Source organism: Equus caballus, chromosome 11, assembly GCF_041296265.1.
Source record: "Equus caballus isolate H_3958 breed thoroughbred chromosome 11, TB-T2T, whole genome shotgun sequence".
Lineage (NCBI taxonomy): Eukaryota > Metazoa > Chordata > Mammalia > Perissodactyla > Equidae > Equus > Equus caballus.
In genome coordinates this window covers 1,903,243-1,913,490 of record NC_091694.1, presented here as the reverse complement: position 1 = coordinate 1,913,490, position 10,248 = coordinate 1,903,243, and positions in this window count along the sequence as shown.

Genomic DNA, 10,248 nt, shown 5'->3' with positions numbered 1-10,248 from the left:
GTGTCTCCTTTTCCCGGACCTGGCCGGTCTGCGTCGGTAACCAGGCAGTCCTCTGGATCCCACGCCGTCCCGGGCCTTCACGTGGTCCCCGGGTTCCCACGCCGTCCCGGGATCCCACGCCATCCCTGGCTCCCGCTCTGTTCCTGGGTTCCCCCGCCGTCCCGGGCTCCCACGCCATCCCGGGCCCCTACGCCGTCCCCAGGATCCCTCCTGTGCCCGTCTGGACACAGGAGCCCCGCCGCCTACCCCACTGCAAAGCTCTGTTTCGGGGCCCAGACCTGCATTTCCCGGGAGGCCGCGCTGGGGCCTTCCTCAGGCAGCCCTGCCCCCGGGACCCGGACACCGACCCCCACCCAAAGCCCCCTAACCCTTTTCATCTCCCGAGACCGCGCGGTGGTGTGCGCCCCGTTTTGACTCTCCTCTCCATTCCTTCACACTTTATTTTCGCCTCCTTCTCCAAAGTTGTAAGCCCCTACCCCCATCCACGCGCCGTCTCTTCCTTGGGTTGTTTTCACTAGTAAAGCATGTGCAGACCACGGGCCCCACGGGCAGGGCCTCCCCTCCTGGGTGTCCTGCGTGTCCCAAGGCGGGCACTACGCCGTCGGCCCTGGCGCTGCAGGTGCAATCGGTGCGCCCAGCACCCCCGCGCTCCTCGGCCCGGATGTCACTTGGCTGTGCTCCATTTACCTGGAAAGCCCCGATGCTGCGTTCCCCTGAGATCCATCTCAGATGCCCTCTCCTCCATGAAGCCTCTGATCTCCCCAACAAAAGTCATCTTTCCCCTTAAAATAACAGCACATTGCTGGTCTTCGCCCCACTTCTTAAAATGTGTCTAAATTTAAAAATGCTAAATTTATATACAATAAAATTCACACTTTTGAGGGTACAGTTCTTTGAGCTTTGACAAATGCATGCACTTGTGTGGCCTCCACCATGAACAAGGTACAGAACCTTCTCCCCTCTCCAAAACCCCTGGGCTTCCCCTTTGTAGGCGCACCCTCTCCCACCCTTTACCCCTGGCTGCCACTAATCTGTTCTCTTCGCTATGGGGTTGCCTTTTCCAGAATGTCATGGAAATGGAATTGTACAGTATGTAGCCTTCCTTCACTTGGCATTTTGAGATTCATCCGCATTCCTCTCCACCTGCTGAGGGGTATTCCATGGGATGGGTGAACCACCCTTCATTTATGAGTCATCAACTGAAGGACTTGGGGTTGTTTCCGGTTTGGGGCAACTGTGAATTAAATTGCTGTAAACGTTCACTTTTAGAACTTTTCATTTCGCTGGGGTAAATAAAGACTTGGGAGTGGGACTTCTGGGTCATATGGTAGGTATGTGTTTAACTTTATAAGAAATGGCCAAAATAAGAAATGCTTTCCAGAGGAGCTGTGCCGTGTGGCACTCCCCCAGCAGCGTGCCAGTTCGGGTCGCTCCTCAGCGCCTGCAGCTCTTGTATTGTCAGGGTTTTTTTTAAAGTAATTCTAATAGGTGTTTAGTGGTATCACATACAGTTTTAAACTGCATTTCCCCAATGACTAATGATGTGGAGAATCTGTTCATGTGCTTATTTCCCATCTATTCATACACCTTCTTCGGTGAAGGGTCTGTCCAAATCTTTTGCCCACTTTGTGAACTGGGTTGTTTTATTGTTAAATTTTGAGCGTTCCTTTTGTGTTCTTGATGAAAGTCCTTCATGAGATATATGGCTTGCAAATATTTTCTGCCACTCTGTGGCTTGTCTTCCCCTTCTCTTAACTGTGTCATTCAAAGAGAAGTTCTTAAACTTTGACAAAGGACACTTTTTTCTATTACGCTTTGTGCTTTTTGTATCTCAGATCAAAACCATTGCCTAATCCAATGACAGAACATTTTCTCATAGGTTCTCTTGTAGAACTTTTATAGTTTAGGTTTCACACCTAGGTCTATGGTTCACTTTAAATTTTGTGTAAAGCATAAGGTGTGGGCTGAAGTTTTTTCTTTTTCTTTTTTGTACACGGATGTCCAGTTGTTCCAGTACCATCTGTTGAAAGGCTATCCTTTCTCCATTGAATTACCTTGACACCTTTGTGGAAAATCAATTAACCATATTTCTGTGGGTCTATTTCTGAACTGTCTGTACTGGTGCCTTGATCCGTGCCTGACCTTTCACAGATCCCTCGCTTTCTTTTTTTTTGGTGAGGAAGATTGGCCCTGAGCTAACATCTGTTGCCAGTCTTCCTCTTTTTTATCTTTCCCCAAAGCCCCAGCGCATGGTCGTAGATCCTCTTTATAAGTCATTCTAGTTCTTCTAGCTGGTATGCCACCATAGCATGGCTTAATGAGTGTTGTGTAGGTCAGTGCCCAGGATCCAAATCTCGAAACACTGGGTTGCCAAAGCAGACTTAACCACTCGGCCATGGGACCAGCCTCCTCCATGCTGTCTTGATTGGCGCTGCTTGACATTGTCTTCAAACAAAGTACAATGAGTCCTCTTTGTTGTTTTTCAAAATTACGCTGGCTGTTCTGATTTGACTTTTCCTATAAATTTTAGTATCGGCTTGTCATGTCACCATCTGCAAAAAAAAGTCCAGCTGGAATTTTGATGGGGATTATATCTGTACATCAATTTGGGGAGAATTGATGTCTTAATAATGTCAAGTCATCCAATCCATGAGCATGGTATATCTCTCTATTTATTTAGGTCTTCATTGATTTCTTTCACTGGTCTTTTCTATTTTTCAACTTACAGATCCTACGTATATTTTTATATTTATTTATTTATTTTTATTGAGTTATTGATAGGTTACAGTCCTGTGAAATTTCAGTTGTACATTAATGTTTGTCAGTCATGTTGTAGGTGCACCACTTCACCCTTTGTGCCCACCCCCCACCCCACCTTTCCCCTGGTATCCACTAAATTGTTCTTAGTCCATAATTTTAAATTCCTCATATGAGTGGAGTCATACACAGATTATCCTTCTCTCGCTGGCTTATTTCACTTAACATAATTCTCTCAAGGTCCATCCATGTTATTGCAAATGGAATGATTTTGTTCTGTTTTGCAGCTGAGTAGTATTCCATTGTATATATGTACCACATCTTCTTTATCCATTCGTCTGTTGCTGGACACTTAGGTTGCTTCCACGTCTTGGCTATTGTAAACAGTGCTGCAATAAACATTGGGGTGCATAGGACTTTTGGGATTGCTGACTTCAAGCTCTTTGGATAAATACCCAGTAGTGGGATGGCTGGATCGTATGGTAGTTCTATTTTTAATTTTTTGAGGAATCTCCATACTGTTTTCCATAGTGGCTACACCAGTTTGCATTCCCACCAGCAGTGTATGAGGGTTCCTTTTTCTCTGCAACCTCTCCAACATTTGTTGCTATTAGTTTTAGATATTTTTGTCATTTTAACGGGTGTAAGGTGATATCTTAGTGTAGTTTTGATTTGCGTTTCCCTGATGATCAGCGATGATGAGCATCTTTTCATGTGCCTATTGGCCATCCGTATATCTTCTTTGGAGAAATGTCTGTTCATGTCTCCTGCCCATTTTTTGATTGGGTTGTTTGATGTTTTGTTGTTGAGTTGTGAGAGTTCTTTATATATTATGGATATTAAGCCTTTGTCAGATATATGACTTGCAAATATTTTTTCCCAGTTAGTGGGTTGTTTTTTTGTTTCAATCCTGTTTTCATTTGCCTTGAAGAAGCTCTTTAATCTGATGAAGTCCCATTTGTTTATTCTTTCTATTGTTTCCCTTCTCTGAGAAGGCATGGTGTCCGAAAAGATCCTTTTAATACTGATGTCAAAGAGTGTACTGCCTACGTTTTCTTCCAGAAGCCTTATGGTTTCAGGTCTCACCTTTAGGTCTTTAATCCATTTTGAGTTTATTTTGGTGAATGGTGAAAAAGAATGGTCAATTTTCATTCTTTTACATGTGGCTTTCCAGTTTTCCCAGCACCATTTGTTGAAAAGACTTTCTTTTCTCCATTGTATGCCCTCAGCTCCTTTGTCAAAGATAAGCTGTCCATAGATGTGTGGTTTTATTTCTGGGCTTTCAATTCTGTTCCATTGATCTGTGCACGTGTTTTTGTACCAGTACCATGCTGTTTTGATTACTGTAGCTTTGTAGTATGTTTTGAAGTCAGGGATTGTGATGCCTCCCGTTTTGTTCTTTTTTCTCAGGATTGCTTTAGAAATTCGGGGTCTTTTGTTGCCCCATATGAATTTTAGGATTCTTTGTTCTAATTCTGTAAAGAATGTCATTGGGATTCTGATTGGGATGGCGTTGAATCTGTAGATTGCTTTAGGTAGAAGGGACATTTTAACTATGTTTATTCTTCCAATCCATGTGCATGGAATGTCTTTCCATCTCCTTATGTCGTCATCCAATTCTCTCAGAAAGGCCTTGTAATTTTCATTATATAGGTCCTTCACTTCCTTAGTTAAATTTACCCCAAGGTATTTTATTCTTTTTGTTGCGATTGTGAATGATATTGTATTCTTGAGTTCTTTTTCTGTTGGTTCATTACTGGAGTATAGAAATGCTACTGATTTATGCAAATTGATTTTATACCCTGCAACTTTGCTGTAGTTGTTGATTACTTCTAAGAGTTTTCCAATGGACTCTTTGGGGTTTTCTATATATAAGATCATGTCGTCTGCAAACAGCGAGAGTTTCACTTCTTCCCTCCCTATTTGGATTCCTTTTATTCCTTTTTCTTGCCTGATTGCTCTGGCCAGGACCTCCAGTACTATGTTAAATAAGAGTGGTGATAGAGGGCATCCTTGTCTCATTCCTGTTTTCAGGGGGATGGGGTTCAGTTTTTGCCCATTGAGTATGATGTTGGCTATGGGTTTGTCGGATATGGCCTTTATTATGTTGAGGTAGTTTCCTTCTATGCCCATTTTGTTCAGAGTTTTTATCATAAATGGCTGTTGGATCTTGTCAAATGCCTTCTCTGCATCTGTTGAGATGATCATGTGGTTTTTATTCCTCAGTTTGTTGATGTGGTGTATCACGTTGATTGATTTGTGGATTTTGAACCATCCCTGTGTTCCTGGTATGAATCCCACCTGATCATGATGTATGATTCTTTTGATGAATTGCTGAATTCTGGTTGCCAAAATTTTGTTTAGAATTTTTGCATCTATGTTCATCACTGATATTGGCCTGTAGTTCTCTTTTTTCGTGGTGTCCTTGTCGGGTTTTGGTATCAGCGTGATGTTGGCCTCATAGAATGTGTTAGGAAGTGTTCCATCTTCCCTAATTTTTTGGAATAGCTTGAAAAGGATAGGTATTAAATCCTCTCTGAAAGTTTGGTAGAATTCCCCAGGAAAGCCATCTGGTCCTGGGGTTTTATTCTTTGGGATGTTTTTGATGGCTGTTTCAATCTCTTTCCTTGTGATTGGTCTGTTCAAATTGTCTGCCTCTTCTTGAGTGAGCTTTGGGAGATTGTAGGAGTCCAAGAATTTATCCATTTCCTCTAGGTTATCCATTCTGTTGGCATATAGTGTTTTGTAGTATTCTCTTATAATCTGTTGTATTTCTGCAGAGTCTGTTGTTATTTCTCCTTGCTCATTTCTGATTTTGTTTATTTGAGCTTTCTCCCTTTTTTTCTTTGTAAGTCTGGCTAGTGGTTTGTCAATTTCATTTATCTTCTCAAAAAACCAGCTCTTTGTCTCATTGATCCTTTCTACTGCCTTTTTCGTTTCAATAGTATTTATTTCTGCTCTGATTTTTATTATTTCTCTCCTTCTGCTGACTTTGGGCTTCATTTGTTCTTTTTTCTCTAGTTCAGTTAGGTGTGCTTTAAGGTTGCTTATTTGGGATTTTTCTTGTTTGTTAAGATGTGCCTGTATTGCAATGAATTTTCCTCTTAATACAGCTTTTGCTGTATCCCATATGAGTTGGTATGGCATGTTATCATTTTCATTTGTTTCCAGGTATTTTTTTATTTCTTCTTTAATTTCTTCAATGATCCATTGCTTGTTCAGTAGTGTGTTGTTTAGTCTCCACATCTTTGTGCCTTTCTCAGCTTTTTTCTTGTAATTAATTTCTAGCCTTATAGCACTATGATCTGAGAATATGCTTGTCATAATTTCAATTTTTTTAAATTTGTAGAGGCTTGCCTTGTTTCCCAACATATGGTCTATCCTAGAGAATGTTCCATGTGCACTTGAGAAGAATGTGTATTCAGCTCTTTCAGGGTGGAGTGATCTATATATGTCTATTAAGTCCAATTGTTTTAGTTTTTCATTTAGCTCCACTATTTCCTTGTTGATTTTCTGTCTGGATGATCTGTCCATTGATGTGAGTGGGGTGTTGAGGTCCCCTACTATTATTGTGTTGTTTTTAACATCTTCCTTTAGGTCTGTTAATAGTTGCTTTATGAATCTTGGTGCTCCTGTGTTGGGTGCACAGATATTTATAAGCGTTATTTCTTCTTGATGAAGTGTCCCTTTGATCATTATATGTTGTCCCTCTGTGTCTCTCTTTACCTGTCTTATTTTGAAATCCACTTGGTCTGATATGAGAATTGCAACACCTGCCTTTTTTTCCTTGCTATTTGCTTGAAGTATTGTCCTCCACCCCTTCACCCTGAGTCTGTGTTTGTCCTTGGGGGCTGAGGTGTGTTTCCTGGAGGCAACAAATTGTTGGATTGTGTTCTTTAATCCTTTTTGCCACTCTGTGTCTTTTTATTGGAGAGTTCGATCCGTTCACAGTGAGAGTAATTATTGATGCATGTGGACTTAATGCTGTCAATCTGTCGCTCATTATCTTGTTTGCCTGCGTTCCTTTTCCTGTTTGCTTTAGACTACCCATTTAATACTGCAATTTCTTATGCTGGGTTTCTTAGATTTTTCCTTATTTATGATTTGTGACTCTGTTCTGTACTTTATTTTAGTGTCTACCTTGAAGTTTGTATTTAGAATCTCGTGTATAATATAGTCTATTCTCTGGTGGTCTCTTACCTGCTTTACCAATACTGATTTAGACCCTTTGCTCTTCCCCTCCTAAATAATTATTTTCATTTTTTATTCCAACTCGTCTTATTAATTTGTAGTTAGAGTGCTAAGATCGTCCTTGTTTTGGGAGTTTCCTTACCTTTACCCTAATGCTATAGTTGAATATTTGCTATCCTGTTCTGGTTCTATCCATCGGTCTCCCTAGTCTGTGGATTGTGTCCCCTTTCTCCCTTTTTTCTTTTTTCAGGTATGAGAGCCTTCTTGAGGATTTCTTGTAATGGAGGGCTTTTAGTTACAAATTCCCTTAACTTTTGTTTGTCTGGAAAAGATTTAATTTCTCCCTCATATCTGAAGGAAATTCTTGCTGGATAGAGTATTCTTGGCTGAAGATTTTTATCCTTTAAAGCTTTGAATATATCACTCCATTCTCTCCTAGCTTGTAGGGTTTCTGCAGAGAAATCCGCTGACAGTCTGATAGGGGCTCCTTTATAGGTTATTCTCTTTTTTTTCCTTACTTCCCTGAGTATTCTCTCCTTATCATTCCTATTTGCCAACTTTACTACTATGTGCCTTGCAGTAGGTCTTTTTACATTGACAAATCTAGGAGATCTAAAACCCTCCTCTACACACATTTCTCCGTTGATCCCTAGATTTGGGAAGTTCTCTTCAACAATTTCATTAAGCACACTTTCTGCTCCATTTTCCTTTTCCATAGTCTCAGGAATTCCTATGATCCTTATGTTCTTACTCCTCATTGAATCCATTATCTCTCGGAGATTTTCCTCATTTTTTTAAATTCTTAGTTCTCTTTCTTCCTCTGTCTGGCGCCATTCAGCCTGTCTGTCCTCGATTATGCTGATTTGCTCCTCTAGGTTGTCTACACAGGCATTCAGGGAATCCGTATTCTGTTTTATCTGGTCCATTGTGTTTTTCATCTCAAGTAATTCTGTTTGATTTTTCTTTATGATTTCAATCTCTTTTGTGAAGTAACTCCAGAACTCGGCTTGTTTCTCTATCTTTCTCTCTACCTCATTGAGTTTTTTGATTATAGCTGCTCTGAACTCATTATCACTTAGTTTACCTAATTCCAAGTCCTCAGGACTTAATTCTGTGTTTTTATTGTTTTCCTTCTGGTCTGGGGCTTTTATAAATTGCTAGATGGTAGAGGAGCGGTTTTTTCTCATGGTGGTAGAATTCAGTTGCAGTTACAGCCTGTCGCCACTAGATGGGGGTCGAGAGCGGCGTGTTAGCTCTCCGCCTTGGGGCAAGATGGCTGCGCCCACTGGCTTTGCTGGGGGGGAGGGGCTATTACTCACACGCGCCGGTCTGGGTTCAGATCAGTTCTGTTCTCTGGTCTCCCAAAGCCCTTGATTTATAGGGTCCCCGCGGACGGAAGCTTTCCCCCCCGTCAGCGGGGCTCCACTGAATCAGCGGCAGGAGTCCTGGATGATCCCTGGTCGCGCGGCCCCTCCCCCGCTCCTTCCCGACCCGCGCGGCAGCGATTGCAGACTCTAGGGGAGGGAGCGATGTTCTCCTACCGTTCCAGCGCCTCCGAGGGTGTAAGCAAGGTTTATGATCTCTGCCTTCTTGGTATTGTAGGTCTCTAACGAGCTGGCATTATGTTTATTCTCTGTTGTATTTTGGAGGGGAGAGAATCCCGGGTCAGCTCACCCCGCCATTTTGCTCTGCCTATATTTATTTTTATATTTAATTTCTGGGTGCTATCATAAATAATAATGGTTTGAAAATTTCAATTTCCAATTGTTTATTGCTAATATACAAAAATACAATTGATCATATAATTTATCCTGTAGCCTGTGACCTTGCTGAACTCACTTGTAAGTTTTAGGAATTTTTGTAGGTTCTGTGGGATTTTTCTACATAGACAATAATGTTGTCTGTGAATAGTCACAGTTTTATTTCTTCTTCTCCAGTGTGTTTGCTTTTTATTGTTTTCTTGCTTTATTGACTGGCCAGGGCTTCTGGTACAATGCTGAACAGAAGTGGTCAGACTGCTTAGCTCTGCCTTGTCCCGTCTTCAGGGGAAAGTATTCAGTCCTTCATCAAGTATGTTAGCTGCGGGGTTTTTGTAGATGCTCTTTACCAGGTGAAAGAAATTGTTATATTTCTAGTTTGCTGAGAGTTTTTGGGAATGAACAATGAATTTTGTGTCTTGCTTTTTCTGCATAAAAGGATAATGTGATTTTCCTCTATGGTTTGTTAATATGGTGACTTACACTGAACTTCAGATGTTGAACCAGCCTCACACCCCCAGGATAAACTCCACTGATTGTGATGTATTGCCCTTTTTATATATTGCTTGATTAGTTTTGCTATATTTTGTTGAGGATTTTTTCATTCTTATTCATGAAGGATATTCTGTAGTTCTTAGACCAAGTGCACATGGAACATTCACCACAGCAGGCTATATTCTGGGCCATAAAACAAACTTTAAGAGTGTGACATCTTTAAAAATATAATTGAAGTAATACAAAATAGGTTCTCTTACTATGTCAGAGTTAAAATAGAAATAACAGAGAAACACACCTTTAAATAGCCCATTGGAAAAAAGGAAGCCTCAAGGGAAATTAGAAAATATTTTGAACTGAATAAAAATATATAAAAATTCATAGGATGCAGCCAAAGCAGTGTCTAGAGGAAAACTTATAGCACTAAAAATGACTATATTAGAAAAGAAAGGTCTTAAATCAATAATCTGAGCTTCCACCTTAAAGAAAACAGAAAAAGAAGAAAAATAAACCCAAAGCAGAAAGAAGAAAATAATAAAGAGCAGAAATCAATGAAAAAGAAAACATAAAAGTGGAAAAAATAAAACCAAAAGTTAGGTTTTGGAAAGATTAATAATATTAATGAACTTTTTTTTTTTTTTTTTTGAGGAAGATTGGCCCTGAGCTAACATCCGTGCCCATCTTCCTCTACTTTATACGTGGGATGCCTACCACAGCATGGCATGCCAAGTGGTGCCATGTCTGCACCTGGGATCGAAACCCTCAACCCCCAGGCCGCATAAGTGGAACGTGCGCACTTAACCTCTGCGCCACCGGGGCAGCCCCTAATATTAATAAACTTCTAATCAGACTAACCAAGAGAGGAAAAATTTATCAATATCAGAAATGAAAGACAGAATAGCATTACAGACCCTGCAGAAATTGAAAGGATACTACAGGTGTGCTACAAAAACAACTTTGTGGCCATGCTTGACAACTTACACGAAATGGATGAATTCCTTGAAAGATACAAACTACTAAAACTCATTTATAAAGAAATAGATGACTC